At 44.4% G+C, this 24,117-nt stretch overlaps 2 long non-coding RNA genes across 5 annotated transcripts in view; both read left to right on the forward strand.

The window, feature by feature from the left end:
- The first annotated feature begins 7,704 nt into the window (after positions 1-7,704).
- LOC135311844 (uncharacterized) overlaps positions 7,705-24,117 on the forward strand; it is a 40,967-nt gene continuing 24,554 nt past the window's right edge. For 3 of the 4 annotated variants that reach the window (XR_010371368.1, XR_010371369.1, XR_010371371.1), the window contains exon 1: positions 7,705-7,980. This is a non-coding gene — a long non-coding RNA (uncharacterized LOC135311844). The remainder of the gene's footprint in view (positions 7,981-24,117) is intronic. The other variant, XR_010371370.1, reaches the window with a different exon arrangement.
- LOC135312278 (uncharacterized) lies at positions 10,568-17,295 on the forward strand. The gene is made up of 3 exons (XR_010371844.1): positions 10,568-11,738; positions 14,441-14,528; positions 14,898-17,295. It is a non-coding gene; the product is annotated as an uncharacterized LOC135312278 (long non-coding RNA).

Raw genomic sequence — 24,117 nt, forward strand, 5'->3', positions numbered from 1 at the left:
CACAACACTGTTCCTTCTTTGTTCCCCTGGTGTCCTGGGGAGACACTGTAGTCCAGCCAAAGGACCAACGCCTTCTTTTGTGCTTTATCCTTTATTTTTTCCAGCATGCCTCTGAAGCAGCATACCTGTTATTCCCTCTTCTCCTTTATCTCCATGGTCTCCCATCCGTCTCACACTTCCCCCTTATTTATTTCCTTCTGCCCTGTGCTACACCTGCTTGATCTTCCCCATAATCCTGGATCTCTGACTTCAACTCCCAGCTCTTCTTCCACCACCATTCACTGCTTGCCTCCCATGTCTTCCTGAAGAGGGGTTGATACTACTTACCTGCAAATTGGTATTACATGGGAATCTATACCTACCAGATTCTGTGTGGTGTGTGTGCCTAACACAAGTACAGTACAATGGAGAACATAAATTAAAGAAGAGCAGATATACATTGCATGTGTTGGGGGACAGAGAAGAAGCACAGCTGTGTTAAGGAGAATTTTTACTTGCGAATTTGCCTTCCTTTTTGAGGTGTCAGCCTTCCAGCCAGAAAAAAAGTCCCAGATCCCCAGTCCCTTGCTACATGGCTCCTTCTATGTGTGGCCATTGTCTGGTGTGTGGAAGGTATTTAAATCAGTTGTCAGCATGCTCACTGAAGAGCAAAACACATCCTGCACTGAAAAATGTGTCATCTGTAAGTCAAGCAGAGCAGCATGACAATTATACCCTCAAGTGGACACTTAAGCTCTGGTCAACTGGATGCTCTCTATCCTCTACTGACTCTAATGGGAATTTAGCCATGCAGCTCAGAGGTAGATGCCCACACACACAGACTTACATGTAAGCAATTGATCTGCAAGTGTCAAGTGTCATTGGAGATGCCCCAGGGTATCTCAGATGTATTTACGGGACTGGCAGAAATTACATAGGATCTACAGTGGACTTTTGGCCTCCTGAAGCAGGGGCTGGAGGTTAGGCAGAATCCTCTAGGACATCTTAAATGGCACTGAAGTTCTACATGTGGGCAACCGAATCAAGCTCTGTGGGTCTTAATCTGGAGCTGGATCACCCCCGAGAAGCTAAAATAAAAATGTTCATGTGTGGCAGAAGAAACCCAGTAAGCTGGTTTTGCAAGCTCCAGAGCTTCAGTGCAGCACCTGCAACTCGATATTGATTATCCATGAAGAACAACACAGACCTAGAAAAAAAGCAAACACTCCTGTCTCCAAAGAGGAGCAAAAGCAAAGTCTGAGTGAAAAATGATAAAGGTAGGTGACTGTTAATTGATTTATATCACAGGATACAGTGGCTGAAGACTTTGATAGTGTAAATAAGAAAAGTGTTACAAATGGCCTAAACTGAAATAAGACAAACTTTGAATGAAAACAAAGGGTTCACTGGCTCAGAGATGTGAGATTAACTTGGCTGCTGATTTGATGGATCAAAAATTGCATTGATCTAATGCCTCTGACTTTCCACATTATGTGCAGAAAATGTAACCTAAGTACAGCTAGAGTGGAAGATTGCTGCCTGACAAATGCTGTTTTTTCTCTAAAGGAAAATTTTGGCTCCATTTTTCCAGCGGTCCAAAACATCCTTTGCTTCCCACATTGTGAGAGGACAACAATGGTCAGCTGTCTTTGGCCTGAGTTACGGCACTGTGCCAGAAAGTATCTCAAGTTGCGGAAAGTCTTAAATCAACACATTTTACTGCTGAAGAGTGAGGCAAAACAGTTTCTAAATCGTATGAAATATTCATGTCTAGCATCTTGTGAGATACCATCTGGTTAGATCAAACCAAAGCAGAGCTGATAGTGACATAGAAACACACGGATAGAAAGCAGGATGATGTGACTTGAAGAATCATTGTTTCATGATCTACAAAAGACCACTGCAAAACCAGCAAGCATTACTTCAGGAACAATTAACTTTTCAAACAAAGAATAATCTGAAAGACAAATGTTGATCCTTTGGGTCTGTTATTAGGAAAATCATAATGTACTTCAGATAAAATCATGCCTCTCATGAAGGCATTAACAATTTAATTGCAATTTAATATTTGCCTGAAGTGTCTAAAAAAAAAACCAAAAACCCACAAAGAACAAACCCCAAAACTACCAGACAAGCACCTCTACAGCCAGAATAATAAACAAAGGACAGACCCTGCTGCAGACATTGTCATCTCCCAGCATTTTATATTTATATTCCTAGAAGTAAGTATGTCCTTTTTTCCCTAACAGCCATTGTTCACGGGGTATAGTACTGGGACTTGGGAGACCTGAGTTTTTCTTCCGCCGGAGCTACTTTTCAGATATATGACCTTCAGACAAACATTTTGCTTCTGTTACTGCTTCCCCTCCCACTTTCAGTCTGTTCCTGACAGAGACAGTTTTTCTGTGCCTTATACAATGGGCCTCTAAGTGCTATTGCGATGTAAACGGTGGCAGCACAGGTGCAGCTGTGAGTGGAAGATGGCTTTTATTATCCGGTTACAAGGTCACCGTTGGGTGAAAGGATTGCAGCGTAAAATGCTAACTGAGCCATCAGCCTATGGCTGCCTCCCAGTTATATAATAATGTTATTTCAAACACAAGGAAAGTATTTGAGACTCTCCCAAGCTTGCCAAGTTTGCGGCGCTGCGGAGCATCGGGGGTAAAACAGCCCCACACAGGTGGCTGTGAACATGGAAACGCTTAAACTGCCAGAGCCTTCCCCACTCTGTCCCTGTCGTTTGCAATTTACCCGTTCCTTTTCTCAAGGTTAATTAAGCTTTGTGACACCGTGGAGGATAAGAAAATATTGTACCCAGTTACGCAGAGGGGAAAGATGAAGGAGGCAGGCATGAAATGGCTGCCTCGGAGTGGCAGAGCCGGAGTCAGGACCAGGATAACATCCATTCCTTCGCCACGCTGTGTACCTTGTGCTAAAACTAAAATGCTACCACTTTAACAGCAGTGTCAGTCACACAGTATGGGCTCTGCGCAGGCTTTGAAAACCAGGGAAGAGAGCATCGAATGTTCCAGCCCACTTAATTTGAAAGCTGCCTATAATAAACCCTTGGGAACATGTAAAACAGACAGGTCAAATTACATAGTTACACAAATATCACTGGATTTCTGGCATTTAGGAATAAAAGGCTTTGATCTGTTCAATTTAAAAGTGCCTAAAACATTCATACACTATGTTAAAATCTAACATTAAATGCTTTTCTTTTTGTATTTTCCAAAAGCTTAGCTAGACGCAATTTGTACACAGCACGACAAAACTTTCCCTTAATAACATAAATATCTATGCACAATTTGGCACAGTGTGTCATTGCAAAATATTTTATATTCAGTAAAATGACAGTTCTTATCCAGTTCTTATACACAGAAACCCTTAAACAATCTATAGCCCTTTAAAAGCCCCTCTCTATTCCTCATTCTCCCATCTGTCTTATTTATAGCTTTTCTTTGTAAAGCCCTCCAAGATCTAAGAATGAAAAGTACTCATAAAAACTCTGTGTGAGCCGGGATTTGAAATCAGCAGCGCTTATGCATGTTATGCATATGAAGGAACGGCTTCACTATTCAAAATCAACCCTATACCAGTGTCCTTGTCAACAATTTCGCTCTAAACTAGCGCTCACTCGACGCCTGTATGAATGCATCAAATGCCTCTTAGCCCTCCTCCCACTTATTTTCGGCAGGCATTTCACCGCGTCTGTGAGCAGGGGTCCTCTCTCCCTGTTTTCCCTCATTGCACAATTCGCTTTCCATGGGCCTCTTTGGCAGCTCCAGCCCTTTTGCAAAGCACAGTTTATTCCTCCCCTCCTCTTTCAGCCTCGCATTGAGGAGGAGGTCTGTGGTGGGGACACGATGCCACAGAATGTCAATGCCAGAAGTAGCCTTTCTCATGGAAATCAGGCGCGGGAGTCCAGTATTGTCTGTGCAAGAAGGAGAGACATTGATTTCCCCCCCCGCCCCGCTCCTTTTCTGGGAGATTATATTTGAACCGATGAGCTCTGGCTCTCTCATGCCTTGCGAGTGCCAGATTCTTCCTCAGGATTCATTTCTCCATCTCCTCCCTCACCTACATTGTTGCGCCATCGCCTCTTTGTCACGTCCAATTAGTCATTACAGGCTTATCTCGGCATTTTTTAAGATCTCATGGATAAAAATGCCAAATAAGTGGATTTGATATGAAATTACTCATGCTGAGGACTGTATTTATCTGCCCCAATATATGGCACACAAGCCCTGGTTACACCGTTTGATGCCCCAGGAGAAAAGGAAGTACTCTCCTCGCCTAACTGGGGGACAGCAGGAGATGTACAGGGAGGAAACGACTTCCCTGGGGACGTGTTGATTGACATATCCCTGGTGGAATTTTCATTTATGCCCTTCCCAGGAGTTTGCAGTTCAGTGTCTTCCCCGATTTGCCTCAAGAGAGGTTTTGTTGGGGGATCAGTAACACAGATGCTGCAGTTTTCCAGCATTACAAGTATGAAGGTGCAAGTCCTGGAGTCTTAATATGCAGACCGCAGTGGCCGAGAGTCACGTTGGCCCCGGTGGTTGCCTGTTATGTTAGAATAAGGTCGCTCCTGGTTGCTGCTGACTGGACAAACTCATCCCCTTCGTAGCCCTGCAAGCAGCCACAGTCAGGCTTGCAGATTGGAGGCTGGAAAGAAAAAAAGACATCAAAAAGCAAGCTCCAGTGGGGCTGCGACCTACCAGAACCACTGTGCAAAGCCAGCAGCTTCTGCACAGGCTGCCCGGGACAGGCCGGCGTTACCCTCACCGGGCGGGTCAGCACCAGACCCAGCGCACACCTGGCCCAGCGCACACCTGGCCCCATGCACACCTGGCCCCGCGCACACCTGGCCCCGCGCACACCTGGCCCCACGCCCACCTGGCCCTGCACACACCTGGCCCCGCGCACACCTGGCCCCACGCCCACCTGGCCCTGCACACACCTGGCCCCGCGCACACCTGGCCCCGCACACACCTGGCCCCACGCCCACCTGGCCCCGCGCACACCTGGCCCCGCGCACACCTGGCCCCGCGCACACCTGGCCCCACGCCCACCTGGCCCCGCACACACCTGGCCCCGCGCACACCTGGCCCCGCGCACACCTGGCCCCGCGCACACCTGGCCCCACGCCCACCTGGCCCCGCGCACACCTGGCCCCGCGCACACCTGGCCCCGCGCACACCTGGCCCCACGCCCACCTGGCCCCGCGCACACCTGGCCCCGCGCACACCTGGCCCCGCGCACACCAGGCTGCACCTATGCAAGAGCCACCTTCCACCCGAATGCTCCTACTCTGAATATCCCCCAATCTGAGTGTTTTGCTGGCAGCCGGTAATACATCACTAAATCCAGCTGGGCTGATGAGGAATGAGCCATGTCACAACTCCAGTGATCGTTAAACAGCTCTCTTTAAAATAACTTCCTTATTAGATCTCTGCCTTCAAATGAGGAAGACACAGGCCACGTATGAATTTGCAGTGCAGATCCTGGTCTTGCCGTGATAGAATTTAAACTGGTTCGTTAATACTCTGGGAGAAAGGTACGCGTCTCAAAGGCAGGGAATCTGTATCCGTGCCCTTTTACCCACCTCCAGGAAGGGTCTGGTGAATACATCTCAGTATGCATTCCTGATGAATATTGAATCGTATTTCTGAATTAATATTTCTGATTAAAAATCGCTTGACGCTGTCGTTCTGGAGCTCTGACAGAAATGTGGCACATATAAAGCATGCAGTGTGTTCTGCATGTAGGGTAGATGAAAAACGCAGTGTAATCGCTAATTGATAGTGCTTTGAAATATAATGTCTGCATACTTGTCTCAACTTGGAGCCTGCAACATATAACGTATTGCTAATGCATACACCTTTCGTGGATCAAGGTACAAACCCGAAGAGCCCGATACACGGACCTCACCCAAGCTGCACGCTGTGCGTGCATAACTTTCTGCAGCTGACAGTGTTTGAAGCAAAGCACTTACACATAAAAAAATTACTGAGGCATTGAGATACACAGCCTTCCATATGTTACACATATTACACATCTGATATCTGTGCCAAGTATTTTGGTGAAAGTAAATGCAATTGCCCACGTGCTCCCCAAATGATGGGGACGTGCTGCAAGCGTGGGGAAGCTGCTTGGTCTTCGGGGAATGCTGAAGCGCTGTGGGGTGAGGCAGAACTCTGGAGATGGAAAGGAGTTGGCAAACTGACGGCACGAGCCTGGCTTGTGCATGTGTGTGCAGAGAAAAGGCAGCACTTAAACGTGCGTGTTAAGATTTGACAGAATCACAGAATCACAGAATGGCAGGGGTTGGAAGGGACCTCTGGGGATCATCTCGTCCAACCCCCTGCTTGAGCAGGCCCACCCAGAGCAGGGGCACAGGAACGCGTCCAGGTGGGGTTTGAATGTCTCCAGGGAAGGGACTCCACAGCCTCCCTGGGCAGCCTGTGCCACTGCTCTGGCACCCGCACAGGGAAGTTGTTTTTCCTCATATTGAGGGGGAACTTCCTGTGATCCAGCTTGTGCCCATTGGCCCTTGGCCTGTCGTTGGGCACTATTGAAAAGCGCCCAGTCCCATCGTCCTGACACCCACCCTTCAGATATTTGTAAGCATTGATGAAATCCCCCCTCAGTCTTCCCTTCTCCAGGCTGAACAAACCCAGGTCTCTCAGCCTTTCCTCATAAGGGAGATGCTCCAGCCCCCTGATCGTTTCCTTTCTCCCTCTGGAGAGGGGGGAAGGATTCACGCCACTGAGGAGTGATAAAGAACACGTCCTCCCTCTTTCACCCTGATGTTTCCACTGAATGACTAGAGGCCTTCGCTCTGACACACTGCTCCGCCCTTGGCTCTGCAGCAGCCATGCTCAGCATTCCTCCCGCCCCTGCTCCACGTCCCTTCGCCTCTGCTCCCACTGCAACATCCCCCACGCAACGATTTCCCACGTGCTCCACCGCTGACCCTCCCTCCTGCATCGCTGACGACCATTTCTAGGGCTCGCGGGGTCAAAGTGGTGAACCGCATGCTGGTGGCGGCCGCAGCGCAGGGTACAACATGAGTGATGTGCGCAGCTCACCACCCATCCATCCAGTGTGCAACGTGGTCCACAAAGCCCACGCACTCCGTGCGGTGTGCACCATACACGCCACCTGCACCGTGTACCCCATGCACTCTGTGCACACCCTACACGCCCCAGTCACCATATACGCGATGGGCACCACACGCCCAACACCGCACAGGCCATGCTCGGAGCAACCCAGGCACCACATGCACCGCGCACACGCCACGCACCGCGCACACGCCACGCACCGCGCACACGCCACGCACACGCCACGCACCACACAGGGCACGCACAGCACGGGCACGTGCAGCCTGAGCTACACATACACCACGCACGCGCCACTCCACCCACCCGGCGAACAATATGCAGCACGCGCACCACGCACTCCACGCGCCCCGCGCGCCCCGCCCACCCGGCACGCTGAGGGCGCGCGCCGCCGTAGGGGACGGGGCGGGAGCGCCTCGGCGCACGCTCATTGGCCAGGAGCGAGGCGGCCCCTCCTCTCCCGGCGGCGCGTGCGCGCATGCCTGCCTGCCTGCGTGCGGGCGTGCGTGCGTGCGTGCGGGCAGAAGGCGGGGGGGAGGAGGGGATGCTGGGGGCGGGCAGCGCGCGCGCGAGGTGGGAGGGGGCGGGGATTGGTTGCCATGGGAGTGACGTCAAAGTGTGTCGGGGACAGCGAGCGGAGACACGGAAAAGGTCAAACTAAAGGCGAGGAGGAGCGGCCGGGCCGGGCCGGGCCGAGCCTAGGCCGAGCCTAGGCCGAGCCGGGCCGGGCGGCTCCGCGGGACCCGCCGGCTGAGCGAGGGCGGCGGCCGCCAGCGGGGGGCCGTGCCGGGGCCGGGCGAGGCGAGGCGCGACAGCCCCCTCCGGGGCAGCCCCTCCGGCCCCCACGGCCGCCCCCCGCCGCCGCCTCCCCTCACAGGTACGGGCGAGCGGCGCCCGGCGGGGCTCCCCGCTGCGGAGGCGGGCGGGGGCGGGATCAGGTCGCGGGCTGGGGCGGTGAGGGGGCTCTGGAGCGGGGGGTGCCCGGGGCGCGGGGGGGCGTCTCGCAGCCCGCCGCCGGCCGCGGTGCGGGAGAGCCCGTGGAGGGGCCCCCACGCCGCCCCCCGCGCTCTGCGGGGCGGGCCGGGGCTCTGGCGGGGAGGGAGCCCCGCACCCGTCACCGCCCCCGCACCCCTCGGGCCGGCGGGTCCCTTTCCCTCCGCGCAGCCCGCGGGGACCGTGTGTCTGTCGGTCCGTGTGTGTGTGTCCGTCTCCCCCTCGCCGTTTGACCCCGCTGACCTGAAAACAGAATTGCCCCCCGGTGGGCTGTCGGGGCTCCTGCCCCCCGCCCCGGCCCCCGGCTCTGCATAACGTGTCTCCCGGGTGCACTGTCCCTTCCTCCCTGCACTTTGCCCTTGCCCGGTGGTCTGTAGCATGACGGAGTAAAACTATTCAAGGACTGTCTTTTTCTTCAGTGAGAGAGCTGGATCACAAACGAGGCAGACTTCCTAATAAAATGCACGTATAGATACACGCATCCTTTTTCTTCCCATAGCAGCCCAGTGCCGAAGTAGGATTCTGTGATAGTACAGAACAAGGCCCTTGGGTATGTTTTGTTTTGGGTTTTTTTTTTGGTTAAGAAAACCCTGGAGTGAATCTGCTGTTAGTATGTAGAGTTTGAATGCCACAGGCAGTCTGCTGTCTCTTCGTGCTCAAAGAAATATTTGGAGGAGCATCAATGACTCGCTAATAGAAAGAAACCAGGTGAAGTTTCTTATTTTACCAGAGACTTACTCTGTGACCTTGGATCAGTCTTTCTCCGTCTGTCCTCCATTTGCTTATGAGTCAGGAATAGTGGTGCTTTCCAAAAATGTCCTGTTAATAAATATACTAATGACTGTAAAATGCTTATCTGCTGTAGTAGTAACAGGTAGATAGTGGTATTTCTACTATAGTAGTGTAGGGGCTGTAGGCAGGATGTGAGTGTTCTGCTTGCAGAATTTTCCTGTAGTAGCTACACTTCGATGGAAGCAGGTGCTTGCTCAAAAAGTAATTTCATAACCTGTGATATTGTATCATCTGCACTGTGTGTTCACCTTATACTTCATATTTTTATGAAGAGTGTGCTCTAATATGCTTTCAAAGAGCTGCCATTCCACAGCACAAATAGTTTGTTGGTTTTTTTCTTTTTGCGTAGAACAAAGCTGATGTTCTCCTCCACTGCCAAGGAAACATTGGCATTTCTAATGTGCTGATTATCTCTGCTAGCTGACCTCTCTGAGCTACGTGGCGTTAAATTTAGTGGTTTGGTAGGGAATTGGAAGAGAGGTGTTCAGATATACTTGGTATGATGAAGAAATTGCTTCTGGCATTGTTTTGTAATTTGCTGTGATACAATTTAGTTGTACTTGCCAGGGTTGGGTTGTTGCATTAACTTGATGCTGTCTCAGGGTGCCTCTGTATTTGCAAGAAAATACTGAAGGGAGTCACAATAAGTTCCTTACATGCGTAATAAAACATCAACTTGAGTAGTTCCATTTTAGGAACAGTATTTTCCCTCTCACCTTATATGATGCTGTCTACAGAAAATCAAATACCCTAAGTATGCCATAAGCGAAAACTTCAATAGAGGACTCCGAGGACTGTGAAGGAGTTTCCTGGCGTGGTTCACAGGCTGCTCTGAAGTGGCATGCAGCCACTGCGGTAACAGGTGAAAGCAGCCCGGCGCAGAGCTGGGAGTTGCTGCTGCTGCTGTGAACACTGACCGGAGTGAGCCAAGCTTTCCCTCTTTGCAGTTTTGCTTTATACTAACTTGTGCAGCTAGACTATCCCCCCATCTATTGTGGAAGGCTACACCAGGAAGAAGCACTATTTGACTAATATCTTAGGGTTTTTTTTTAAAGTAATTTGATCATAGTTTCTCACTTGTCTACTCAAGTTAATACGAAACTTCCATAATCAGTTTTAACATTAAATAGGAAAGCTTTTATGTGTTGAGGAAGAGGTAAGCACAGCGCATTTGTTCAGTTTGTGTCCTTCCCCCTCTACCCCCAGCCCATTAACAAAACTGAAAGCTGCTCTGGTAAAATGGTAATTCATTGTTAGTTCATAATATGTAGGTGCCCTGGAAAACTCAAATACCTGGTTTCATAGCTACCCTTAGGCGTCTCTAATTTATGCAAGCAGGGCTTGCTGAGTAACTACGCTGTGTCTCATTGACCTTAGCAGGTTTGCAGAGGTCATATTTTAACACAGATAAGTTGTGCTTGAACTATTTTTTCAGTAAGTATTAGGAGCAAGTATTTGTGTACATAATTACATGCTTTTTCCAGTTCTCTGTTACATTTTCTGATCTCTTTAGATTCTTGCTTATAAGTGCTACAGTAAATGTAGAGTCTTCTCGGATTTTATTCTTTATCTGTCATCTTACTGTTAGGAAGAAACTGGGCTTTTGAAAGCAAGTTCTTTCTTGAGATCTTGGTAAAACAGAGCAAACTGAGGCTTCACAGACAGTTAGAAAGGCCAGTTTTAGGATCAGAGAAACTTGGCATATGGAAAGCCAGTGCAGCCCAAACATATACGAGTGACATCAGCATTTTTGAGCCATTTATGCTATTCACTTCTGTTGGTTCCCAGCAGTGCCTTGTGTCTTATGTAAGCCTGCACTCTACATCCTGTCCTGCTGTTCTCATGCATGAAAATTCATTGGCGTTATCTTACTGTAGGTTTTGAGAGCTGAATAGGTACTAGTTGCTTGTTGTCTCAAATGTCTACATGCAAATTTCTTAGAGCATGCCAAAGAGATCTATGCCGGGAGCATAATACTGTCCTCCTAGGAGACATCAGAGGAGTAACTCGGAGTGAGACGCAGCTCATCCTCCTGCTCCTTTCCGTAATGGGAACTGTAACCACCGTGAAGTAATATGGCTGTGGAGATAATCGTGAGAGAGAGGTTTTACTGGACAGACGCTTTGATCTGTATCGTACATAGATGGACCACTAATGCAATTTTGATGTTTGGTGATAAATCAACCATAAAAACCAAAGGACTAAAGTTTCAACAGAAGCTTCGATAATATTAAGACTGAAAAAAAAAAAAAGGCTTTTATATACTGTTACAGTGCATTTCTTATTACAAGGTCTTGGAGAGGAATTGTGCCTTCAGATACTGAAGCTTTAAACTTGTTCTTGTAGTTAGCGTTTAGTCATGCTTAATGACGATACTGTCACTTGATGGGTGAAACTGAAGCAAACCCTCCATTATAAGCTTTCAAAAACAAACATTCCTTTTGTTCTTCATGCTTGCTAAATCTAGCTGAAACTTGCTGGCATAAAATCCTGTATTAACACAATGTTTATAGTCTAAGTAAATCGGGCACTTTTGAACAGTATCTGATGTTCCGGTTAAAAAAAAAAAAGTTTCTTAAATATACTGTAGTTTCTTTTGTTAGTGCTCTAGCAGTGTGGGGGAGCCAAATTCCTGATTACCTGTCTGGTGAACTTGGTTGTCCTTGTCTGGCTCCATGTCTTGTTTTGAACAGCGGGAACGTTTCCTTATGCGCACCGATGTAGCGCAGTCATGTACGTGACGGTACAAGATCTATAGCTCTGCAGTGGAACCACGTACAGAGGGAAGAAGGGTTGGCATGGAGGAGAGGCGCACCTGGACGGGGGTGCTGATGTGGAAGGCCCGTGGAAGTAAGGAAGAAATCTTTCCTGTGACTTTCAACAAGTGATCTGTTCCATGCTGCATGAAATGATCTCTTATTGTAATGGGGAAACAAGGGGAATATAAGGTTGGGGAAGGAGACTGGTTATCTGAAAAGGAACAGGTGCAGTGCTTTGACACTTGAAAGCTAAACAAATTCCTGTAAGTGAGCTGTTCTTGCAGAGTTTAAGGAAATTTATTGGCAAAACATCTAAGAGGGACTTGAATTTTCATTTCGAGAGGGGAATTGAATTATCAGTATTGCTTTTATCACACAAATCTAGGAATGCAATGGCTTTTTCTAGTGCTTTTGTTGTTTTTGGAGGACATGCAAATCTGTTTTAAAACCATATGCAGGAAAATGGACAGCAATGTAGCAGTACACTTTTTAGAGCATTTGTAGCAGTTGTAAAAGTAAACCTCATTTAAAAAAAAATACTTCAAAAGCACCTACATGTAGCATATTCAAGATTCCATTATATTTTATTACTTTACAGATATATATGTGAATCCACATGTATGTTGTAATTATTCAGTAGCCTTTTCATTCTGTAGATGCAGGCAAATAAAATGTAGTCTGGATGCTTAAATCTGCTAAAATATTTATAAGTAAGTTGGCTCTTGGAAAAAGTTTCCCACAGGATGCAGTGGGTGTCAGGTCTAAAGGTCAGTGGCAGACAGAGTAAAGCAAAGGCTCTTTTGGATTTATTTTTCTACATATTTTTTTTAAACAAACCCTCCTTATGTAAGGAAGCATAGAGTCTTTCTTTGTTACTTCTTAAATTTCGAAATGCTAACAGGCATTTACAGGTTCGTTTGTACTTCAGCGTTTTGTTGAAAACTTTTTCTTTCCCCATTTAGGAGAGGGGAGAAAAAAAATCAATGCAGTTAATATATTCATGAACTCTTAGCACAGAAGTTCCTGGTATAAATCAAAAAAGCCAGATGGAGCTTTAAGCGACTGTCATGTACAACTTAGGAAACGAACATTCCTGATACTAATAAAAGGGCCAGATTGAAACTACATAATTAATCCTAGTGTCCTTTTCAACACATGATAAGATTTGGCTCTAGTAGCCAGAGAATTAATAGACAACTGTCAAGGTCCATGAAGCAGTGGATTGTTTGCCTAGAATAAAAATACCTGCGTGCTTACTCTTGTGTGTATGTACTGGTGATGAGTGCTTGTGCTGCAGTTCAGATGGGAAAATAAGCATGAGTAGCGGCTGACTTGGTCTTGAATCTATTTCCTGTCTTAAATATGTATGTCAATGTATTTATCTACATATTTACTATGTAGAATTTATCTGCATACATATTTTACATATATAAATACATTTAAAGACAGGAAATAAGTATATAGGTTTTTTAAAATGTTACATGGCAATACCTTCTCTCCATTGGAGTACATCTGAAATGTAATGATTGGGGAGCCCCAGGGAGCAATCTTGCAATTAAGTCTGTTCACTGTATGTATCAGTGACCTGGAAGAAGTGTGCAGGAAGGTGCTAAAAAGGAGGGGAAAAAAAAGGCTTATGATATGGCACAAAGTCTGTGTTGGAGACAGACAGGAGGAAGAGTGGGCAGATGGCAGCCAGTACAAAACAGGTGAATAATCAGATTGAGAACAAGCTGAATAGACTGTGCAAGTAAGTCTGCTGCTTGCATGCTGCTTGCATTTCTGGTTTAGGTAACATGATGGGGATTTTTCTGGTTGTGATCTGTGGAACAGAGAGGTAAAGATCTTGTAGCTGGAAATGTCTGTAATGGTGATAGCATGCCTGCTGTTGTCAGAGGGAACTTCTGGGTTGAGTAGGAAGGTCACTGCTTTCAGAACTGTCTGGACTGGAGAGCCTTAAAAAAAAACAACTGTTAGTTTTATAGGCTTCACCTGCAAGTTCATTCAGATCTTTGGCGTGCATAACATGGATTAATATTTAAATTATCTAAAATCTTAGTGCCTGGATAATACGGATGTGCTGTGTGTCAGTAGTTTTTGTTTGTTGGTTTGGCTGATTGGGGTTTTCTTCCCCTGAAATGGTCTGGAAAGTAGCAAGATGTATTTGTGATAACTTGTTTACATAATTTATTTTATCTAGTTTGTTTGAAAACATTTTGGGTAGCTGTCTGGCTTAACTGTTCATTGCCTGGCTCAGTGATCTTTTCCAGATTATTGCTTGGAAGCACTACTGGAGTAATGAATGTAAAGAAGAACAAAGGGATGGTTGTACTGATGACTGACTGATCCTGTAACAGCTAACACAATGCTAAGGATTATACCCCACCCACAAAAAAATCCAGAAATGGAAAAACTCCTCCCCCACTGATTTTTGCTTTGAAAAGGTTATAATCTCGATTTATAATAAGGCATACACATGGAAGAGTGTGTATTGAGATCCTGTTGATCAGCCTATTGGTAACTTTGTCAGTACAATAGCAATCTCAGTCTTTCCTGTTCATATTTGTTTCAAAATGTTGCTGCTTTTGTCTTTTTTAGGGAGTTCCATAAGTTACAACAGCAGTGGAATGCCCTACTACCCAATAGAGAGGCATTGCCTTGTCTGAGCTGGCACTTGCTGAGAAGCAGCACAGCCTACCTTGTAGTTTAGAGTTTATCTAGTACAGATAAGTTTTCTATGCCTGAAGTTACCCTTCGGTAATATCAGATTGCTCCTGTGTGCTGTCTTCTTAGATGCCTCAGTCTGAACAACGCCAGAAGAGAGTTTTAATGGCACAAGAAGGTTGAGGGGAAATAGGTCTACACTTCTGCAGAAATCAAGGTTAGAAAGATAAAGGCAAAAAGATTAAAATATTCACAAGAAGTGCCCTAGATAAGATTGTTTCATGTCTCAGGGCATGTTGAATCCTGTGGGGATGGGAAAGCTAAACTACTGAAAGGCTATTCAATTCTTACATTTCACACTGAATCGACATGATGTTAGATAAAGAGGTATTAGTGGACTTTGTAAGAATGTGGCCATATTCTATAAAGAATATAGAAATAAAATGAGTTAGTCCAAAACAAATCTTTTGCTGTGTCAGAGCTGTATGGGGACTGAATGTTGGAGGCTTATCTTCAGTATAATAAATCAAAATGCCAGATGAGCCTCAGAGGACTTTCTTCATTCACTTCATTGTTTTCTCTGCAGATACAGCACAGTTCAGCCGAATGCAGGGTTGTTATTCTTCTGGTGTTGAAAATGTTTCTAAGTATTCCTGAAGACTGAGCTCTTTCCAAATGTGTTATCTTAAACTGCGCAGTTCATCATTTGGAGTGTTCAGCGCACTAACAGAGTACGTTGATACACAGAAATCACAGTGTGAGTTCACAGTTTTGAGTGAGTGGTGAGGTATGTTGTGAACTGTTGATAACTTACAGAAAAGGCTCAAATTGGCACCTTCTGGAAAGTACGATGTCCCGAAGCTGATGCTTGGCAGCGGAAGATGCCCTGCTCACCTTCTGCAGCTTGGCAGAAAAATGCTCCTTAGTGCGTGAGCTTCCTAACCTTGTATCCCAGGGTACAGACTGCTCAGGGCTGCTGGCGCAGAGTTTTTCTTCTATTTTTTAACCTTCACCAAACTGTCTCCTTTCCCCATATCCTCAGTTCCAGGCAAACAGAATAGTAAAATAGAGGGCAGGATTATTTAATAAGATAGAAATTGGAAACAAAAGGGTAAAAGTAGAACAGACTGAAAAATCTTGTTCTGGTTTAAGCAAATGAAGACCTGTCTGGCTGTATAGCTCTTGTTACCTAGAATTTCTAAGGCATGTCTCAGCTGTACGACCTGGAGAGTCAGTGTTAGCTTTCATTAAGTTTTCAACTTAAACTGCTGTGAGTTTTCCATCACATCTTCCGTTCTTTTGCCTCATCCTGACTGGTGCTCTGACTGGGGGCGCAAAAGCTGTGTTGTTCATGGCTCTTCCTGGAAATGGGCACCTTTGTGCTTAGACTGTTTCTTTCTCTTTTTATCCATATTCATCGTGCTGGCTCACTGGTCCATATTTGATATGCATCAGTATTTTAACATGCATTCTTACAACATACTCATATGCTTAGTGTGTACTGTTCACCTGATGTTTTGTGAGAGTATCTTTAGCTTTTTATAGAGACCATGTGGGATATATTATTAGCACTGCTGATAAGCTTTGTAACTAAATGATCTGATTATATGTGGCTCGTGCTTATAAATAAATATTCTTTCTCATCATTGCCCCTCAATCTACTTCTGTTGGAGTTTTGCTTATCTTAAATTATTGCTCAGTAATCTTAACCAGTAAAACTTTAAGAGCAATCAATATTGCACTCATTTATAGGATAAGTAAACACATTTTTTCCATCAAATTATGTTAAGACAAGAAATACTACAGCTAACTAATTTTTAATAGTAGTTTGACAGGTGTGCTCTTTATCCTAATAAGAGAAAGGCAGTGTTTTTAGGAATGTTTTTCTTGGCGGTGGTTCTATGAGCCTAACTCTCCCATCTACCTGTAGGTCAAGGACATCTTCATTTTCACATGGCCCTTTGCAGTGGGGTAGCTAAGCTGCCTGCTGGCAGGATCAGGCACTTTCAGGTCACTGGAACATGGTGAATGTTCTGGTATCAGGGAAGCTAGTTCTTCTGCAACCTGTCCCTCGTCTGTTCTGAATATATCAAGGGAGTATTTCAAGGAAATATCAAGGAAAGTTAAGGTGAATTCTGGAGCTTTATGAAGATTGGTATGCTGCTTCTCTAGCCTTTATAGCAGAAAACTATAACAGCAAACAGTGTGCCATGTTCAAAACTTGAAGCGGCTGTGGTACAAGACATTCTTTAACAAGGAAACTTGTGATATTTTCTTTGCTTAAAATACATATATGTCTGTTTTGACTCTTCCATCTCCTTTGGTTTTTTTCTTCAATTATTGTTACTTGAAAAATGAGTTGCTGCATCTGATCCAATGCTTTTAATATTATTAATTACAAATTAAATGTAGTTGATATCGTCAGGTATTATGTGATTAGACATGATTGTCTGGTCTTGTAGTTTTCATTGATTTCAGCCTGTGTGACTGCTTTGAGTTCACAAGCCTAATAAAAATTTTACAGTGAGTTTTTTTCACTTTGCATATGGTGACTAAATGACTTGTCTTGGTAAACACACTAGTTGGATCAAGAACTGCTAAGCTGGTGGTTCACCTAAAAGTCAGGTTATGCCAAATATTAACTAGAAGCAGTAAAATCTCAGGAAAGTAAAATGAATCTATGTACTTAAACATTCCTTGGTTCTAACAAACTGATTGAAGCAGTGGTGCTGTGTAATAATGTGAAGTTGCACACCACAGTATCGGGGAGAAGGACTGGTTTACTTGTTGCTCTTCCTTACACAACACAAATTTCAATGTGAAGTTCCTTATTGTTGCGGTGAATGATACCTGACTTGTTTCTTATTTTACATATAAGCCAGAAGATCTTTATTTACACAGCTTGAATTGCTTTATGCGTTGTATTACTTTTAAATTTCTCCTAAAATACCAGCCATCCCAATAAAACAAAACCTCTGCTGCAATTCTCAGACTGTTAATCATTAATTATTTTTTGTGAAAAGGGGAATATTTAAGTCACCTGCCTTAAATGAAAAGGTAAATACTGGTTTTCTGTCAATTTACTGGTATTCTACAAATCTATTATTGCAGATTTTTCCTTATTAGTTTAGACAGTTTATAATATGCTGTTAATCTGAACTATGTGGCTTTCTGCTTTAGTAATTCTTCATCCCCTGCAGAATCAAGACGTTATTTTAGCTGTCTGGTTATCTTTGCACAGATAGGACTTTCAGTTCACTGGAGACAGAAGCACTGTGGTGTACAGGTTATTGATAAATCTGTGATGTTTCCTGTCTTTTAAGTTACTGCTTTAAGTTGGAGAATGTAATTAGTGTGAGGAGTTCTACTTTTAAATAGCGTTGTAGTTAAGTTGGAATTTGAAAGATTAAATGTGATATTTCATTTGCATATGGAGCTTGACTAATATTGCTAACTGTGATACTCTTTCTTGTGTTTAAGTGGAGCCTGAGGCAGCTGACTTTTTATGGCTTTGTGGAGGGACAGTGAGTTTTGGTCTGTTGTTTGTACTTTATTTTATACAATGAGTGGAAGCCTGTACTTGCAGCATTTCCTTAAGTGTACCTTCATTGGTCCCGCTGTACAGGTTAACTTCTATTTAACTATTTTCACAGAACACATTTGTTCTGAAGACGCTGTGGCTGATGCTTATTATTTTAATACCAGTTAGGTAATAATTCTTCATATTGGAAGAAGATTACAAACTGCACATTATTTCTTTTTAAATTGAATTGATTCCTTAAAGGAATTTCTTGATGTTTTTACGACGTTTCTCTTGAGCTAATATGGTCTCCACTGACCTCTGCTTGACATATGGTTCTGCAAACCTGACTGAGAATTTGCAGTTGGTCACTTAGACACCCACTACTTCTATTCTTTGTCTGTGAAAAGGGCTTTCAGTAAGTTGTTTACCTGCAAGTGTGGGACAACATAGAAGAGGTTGAGGAAAACAGCTGACTGACAAGCTAAGTCCATCTCCAAACACCATGGAGTTTTCTTTGGTTACCTATCCTGGTTTCTTTGGCTGAAAAAAAGCAGTTGAAACAGGTGATAGCCCTTGTGGAAAGCTGAATGAAGATGCCTTTCAGCTCTTTCAACAGGTGAAATAAGTCTTAAGGACTGCGGTACTTTCTCTTCAAACCTCTTTCAGGGAACATAATCTGGTTCATGCACCGAGTATGGCAGGATTCTTATGGAGAGCCACATGTTTGCTTATTTGTTATTTTTGTAAACACTTTATTTTTCATATGTAAATGTGAAATGAGGTGGGCAGCTTTAATTTTTTTTTCGGCTCATTTGTTTTGGGGAGGTGCCTGGCTTAATGAGATTTTATTTTGGGCACTAGTGAAGTTCACTTTAAAATCCTGATAAAATCGAATTTATAATGTAGAAATTCCAGACTTAATGGTGTGTTTGTGTGGGAGCTCCACTTTTGGGCTTGGCTTGCATCTCTCAGGCAAACTTTTCTGCAGAGCTATACCCTTGACCTAATGAAGTAACTAATGTTAATGGGTGAGTAGCCGGCCAGCCACCGAAGGGGGTTTGAACCACATCCTTGGTTGGAGGTTTTCATAAATACTTTTCAGGAATATTAGTGTTCAGAAACGTGTTATACTGCCAGGTTCTTCAGGGAAGGCTTTGCCTTAGGTGCTTTAGATGCTTCTGACTACTCAGAAACATTTTTGTTTATTTTTGGGTGGGTTTTTTTGGCTTGTCTTCGCCTCTCCGAGGTCAGGATGCTTTCGGGACTGATCTGTGCTGCCCGCATACCAGCAGGTGGAGCATCGGTAACATAAGACAGACTCCTGAGGCCCTCCAGCATTTAGGAGAAGTGATTGCCATGTAAGTCCTGCTCAGTTGATTTCGGAGGAGGTGGGGTCTGCTGGCTGTGTTTGCCGTAGGTGTCTGTGGGAACAGCTCTGCGGGAACACGCAGCCTTAACAGAAAATGCTGAAGGACAGTTTTCAGACTTCCAGTTGGGGTGAGCTTTGATGCCGAGTGAAAGTGGTGTTCCTCTGCTGTATTTTTTTTCAAATGTCAGGTTCCTGTTGCAAGACGTGGAAGTAGTAAAGCTACTGTGCCTTTGAAATATACAGCTCGTTCACATTAGCATTCCCTGCTCAGAAGGTTGATGCCAGAGGTCTTAAGTATTGCTATCTTTTTCTGGGGGGCCCTTGGGGAAAGGTTCCTGTTGTGGTTAAACAATTCACCTAATTGATTTAACGCTATATTGTCACGAATACAGGTAGTCCTGCCCCATACAGTACCACCTTCTTTTCGGTCTGAAGGACTGTACTGCCATCCGGTAACTGAGACCAGCTACCTGCTGCAGCAGAAAACTGATCTTTTTTTTTTTTTCCCCTCAGGGTTAGTTTGCAGCTAATATAGTGGTTGTCCAAGTAACTTGCTTCATGAAATTATAAAAGTCCTGTAACAGTGGAGGAAGCAGGAATCCCTCAGCTGGAAGACAGAGAGCAGGGCTTCTGCTGCAATGCTCTTACCATGTTCAATGTAAACATGCTGAAAGTGCACCAGTAGTCAGGCTCTGTGGTGTGAGTATTCTTTTCATGTTTTCAGAATGATCATTGCACAACAGCCACCCTCATTAAGATAATTACAAAGCAATACTAAATTGCACTAAATGATGTTCGTATTGCGCAGTTGTTTTCTCTTTGAGGTGTGACGAAGATGTCAGCTGCATGTAATTGTTGCATTCATGTGTTACTCCGTGTTTTGCAGGCATGCATAAAATTTGTGTTTAGGTTCTGTGTCTTAAAATACAGCTAATAAAAATTGCTTCAGGATTACTTCTGGAACGCCTGTGCGTTATCTCCAGAATGCCTATCACTACAGGCTGGATAATGGCATTCTTTGCTGATGACCCTGTCTTTTCTCCCTTAAGACATAGATTTTTTTTTTCTGGTTGGTTGGTGGGTTTTTTAATTAATACATTAATTTTAATAATAAATTTGGGTAGTTTACCAAAAGGTGTGAAAAATTCCAGTCCAAGGAAGAGAGTTCATTTTAGCTACTAGTCTTATCAATTAAATTGAGTACCTTTCATTCTTATTTTGAAACTCAGTGACAGTATGAGATAATTCAAGGTTCACTGGACCAAAAGTACCCAAAAAGCAGGATTATAACATCAGGTGAATGACCTAGATTTCCCCTTCACTGAGCTGTTTTGTCTATTGCATTGAATTGTTGCTTAATCTGTGTGGCCCTAGGAGTGAGTTATAGGAACCAGTCCTTCTACTCCTAAGTTACTCCCAAACTGTTTACTGTAATTGGTTTAATCCTGATTATCACTAAAGCTCTGCATTTGTAGTGTGATGGGTCATACTGTCCATCTTGTGTACTTAGTTTATTATGATTTGAAAAGCTATATTTAATACTGGGGGGAAACAAAACAGACTTGCTAGGGAAAAATAGACACGTAAAATCTGTAGACTAGTCTAAAATGTAGGGCATCATTGTTTATTGCTTGAGTGACATTTTTAAAATTTCATGTTCAAGATTGTTGTGGGAGACATTTTACTGCCTTTTTCAAGGCTTCTACAAGCAAGCTAAGTGGCAATATCTTGCGTATTGCCTGGTCTTCAAGATACTGACATAAATAATAATCTTGAAGGTGTGGTTTTTTTTTTCTGGAAGAACATTGAGTGATCTACAAAGGTGATGTGAGACAGAGTTTGGCAGCATATTTAAATTCAGCAGGCATAGATATTCAATTTCTATTTTCTCTGTAGCTCATTTTTTCAAAATATTTGACACCAGCTGAATAAAATAGTCTTAACATTATGTATTTGTGACTTCACAACTGTTGGAGCTGCTAGCACTGTAGTCTATTGATAACACCTGCCTATTTATAGGAAAGACTGTACTGATGTCATCTATGGATAATTCTTTTTCCAAAGACTTATTGACCTCGTCATGTCTGAGGATAATTATATAAACAAGGCTACAGTTGCTGGAAGTGTATTTCAGGAATTAATGAGATCATGGAGTTGCAAGTATAATGGTCAGAAGAGACTTCTGGAGGTCTCTGGTCAAACCACTTGCTTAAAGCAGGGCTCTAACTAGCACTTGGTGGGGTCAGCCATGGCTTTATCCTACGAAGCATGAATACCCCCAAGTACAGGGAATTCATAGCCTCTCTGGGAGCACTGTTCCTGGGCTTCACCACCCTCCTGAACTTTGTGCTGCCTTTTGTGGCCGTTGCTCTTTCTTATCCTGTCTGCCAGTGCTGAGAAAGCACTTGGGGTTTGATAGTTCCCATCTTGGTAGCTGTGGAGAGCTCTTAGATGGTCCCCAGCCTTCTCCTTGCCAGAGAAAACGGGCCCATCTCCCTCAACTCCTCTCCCTGTGGGTGATGCCCTTGAGGTCTTTGACCACCTTGGTAGCCCAGGGCTGGACCCTCCATGGTTCCTCAGCACCCCCTTGAAGTGGGGGTCCTCACCGGAGCACGCGGTGTCTGCAGGGTGGCTTTGCCAGCGGCAGGCAGAGAAGGGACAACATCCCTTCCCCGCAGTCCCATCTGTGGTTTGCCTGTCCTGCAGTGAGAGGATGGCTCCTGTTGCAGCTGCCTGCTGCCCCAGCCCCTGCGCCCTTTCCAGGGGGGCTGTTACTCAGCCAGCTCTCCCCAGCCTGTGCGGATACGTGGGGTTCTTCTACCCTGGGTGCAGAACTTTGCCCTTTTCCCTCTTGAACCTGATGAGGTTTCTTTTGGCCCTGTGCTTGGGTTTATCACGGTCTGCCTGTTGGTAGAAGCACTGCCACTGACAGTGTCAGCCCCCTCTGCTTCTCTGCCCACCTCCACTTTACCACCAGCTGCTAGTTAGCTGAGGGTGGAGCCCGTGGCATCTTCCTGGTTGGTGATGAGTGTGCTTGGAGCCCTGTGTTGGCCCTCGGGGTCCTCCCTTGCCAGCTTCCAGCTGAATGTTCAGCCGTTGGTTGCTGCTGTGTGTGACAGAGATGCAGCCAGTTTCCCACCTCAGCTCCCCTTCTGTTCACTGAGCTCGGGCTTCCTCCGCTCCCAGGTGAGACTGTTCGGGAGGCTGTCTTGGAAGCCATAGTAAAGTCAAAGTATGTTACATGCGCCGTTCAACCTTCATCACAGTAGCCCCCAGCTCTTCATGTTGGGTGGGTTGGGTACTGTCTGCCTTTGAGAAGCCTTTAACTTTTCATTGTTAACTTTTCATCCACATCTTTAAAAATTACTTTCAAGTAGATGTGCACCATCTGTCTGCCAGAAGTTGGTGGTACTCTGTACCTCCTCTTTTGACTTTCTCAGACATGAGTATGGTGGGTTTTGTGCTTCTCATGAACTTTCTGTGAATGCAACAACACTTTTTTCTAGATGATACTGGGAATGCTGTATAGAGACTAGCAGAAGACAACTAATGCATTTGGTAGCTGGTAAACAAAACTTCTAACAGTCAGTAGAAAAAGATTATTTTCATGATTTAAGGAAAAAACTGCTAAAAGTAATTTCTGTCTTAAAAAAAAAAATTAATGCCGTGTCTCCTCTTTAGTTCAATTACTAAATGCTAACTGTTACAATGCTCCAAGTAGGGAAACATGACTCAAATTTGTCAGATATACTCCTGGCATATTTACAGACTAGGAAAGTCTATTTTAATTTTTGTTGTAATATAAATTATTGAATGAGGTGGCTTGATTCTAGAGGAAATGGTGTTTGAGAGAGAGGCTGTGAAAGTAGTAATTTTCTAAGTATGTTCGTCTCACCCTAGGATTTATTAGGGTTATATTAGGGTCAATTAGGGTCAATTTAGGATTGATTTGAGAATATGGAATAAGGTTTCAAAATGATCTGTTTTGCCAGTGCGTTATGTCTGTTTCCAGTTACTGTCAGTAAATCCTGAAAATTATTTTCTGAAAAGAACTTGGTGAAATCTACATTTTAAATAGAGATAATCATTCTGAGACTAGTTTAAAGGTCTTTTGTATTACTTCTTTTTATGTTCTATGTTTTTTGTTGTTTTTGAGGTTGTTCCTGAAGCGGGTGCCATGACTGCATGCCGTTCTAGTGTGGACTGTTTCCTTTGTGGAATCAGGCTGTATATGTGTACTTTAAAGAATGGGTCTCTTGGGCATTATTGCAAAACAAATAATTAACTTTTTAAACTTGTGCATAAGGACAAAGGCGCTTTGTAAAACCAAGTGCCATGCACTTATCTGTTGTTCATGACTTGCATGCTTGCTGGGTTCAGCTTATTTTCTTTTGAAGTAATTAAAAAAATCTGTATATGCTCTGGGAGCAAGGTTAGGATTGTTACCGGTGTACAGATCACTTCTCGGTCTGATATCCTTCAGGATTTAATTGCAATGGAGGAGTTGAGCTCACTTTATACAGCAGGGGAAATACGTTGTTGCAACACGACTTTCACCAAAATCTACAGGCTGCAGTAACAGTCTCTAGACTCTGATTACCAAAATTAAGTGTGAGAATGCCAGGATTTGTCATATTTGTGACTGTACTTGTTTGCAAGGATTGGAATACATTCACACAGTATTACCTTTAAAATAGGAACATTTATGTTTTATGGCCTGTAGATCTCTTGGTGCCCTGGCCCTTGCCGGCTTCTCCAGCCATCTAGCAATATGGTGGAGACTTAATTGTTGGACTGCTGCTGTTAGCAGCTATCCAAATGTGTCCTTGTTCAGCAAAGGTAAGCAAAGGGGCTTGGTGGTATGAATGCCTCTCTGCAATTCTCAACTTGTTTCCATCATAGTGTTACAAAGGA

Source organism: Phalacrocorax carbo, chromosome 2 (genome assembly GCF_963921805.1).
Source record: "Phalacrocorax carbo chromosome 2, bPhaCar2.1, whole genome shotgun sequence".
NCBI lineage: Eukaryota > Metazoa > Chordata > Aves > Suliformes > Phalacrocoracidae > Phalacrocorax > Phalacrocorax carbo.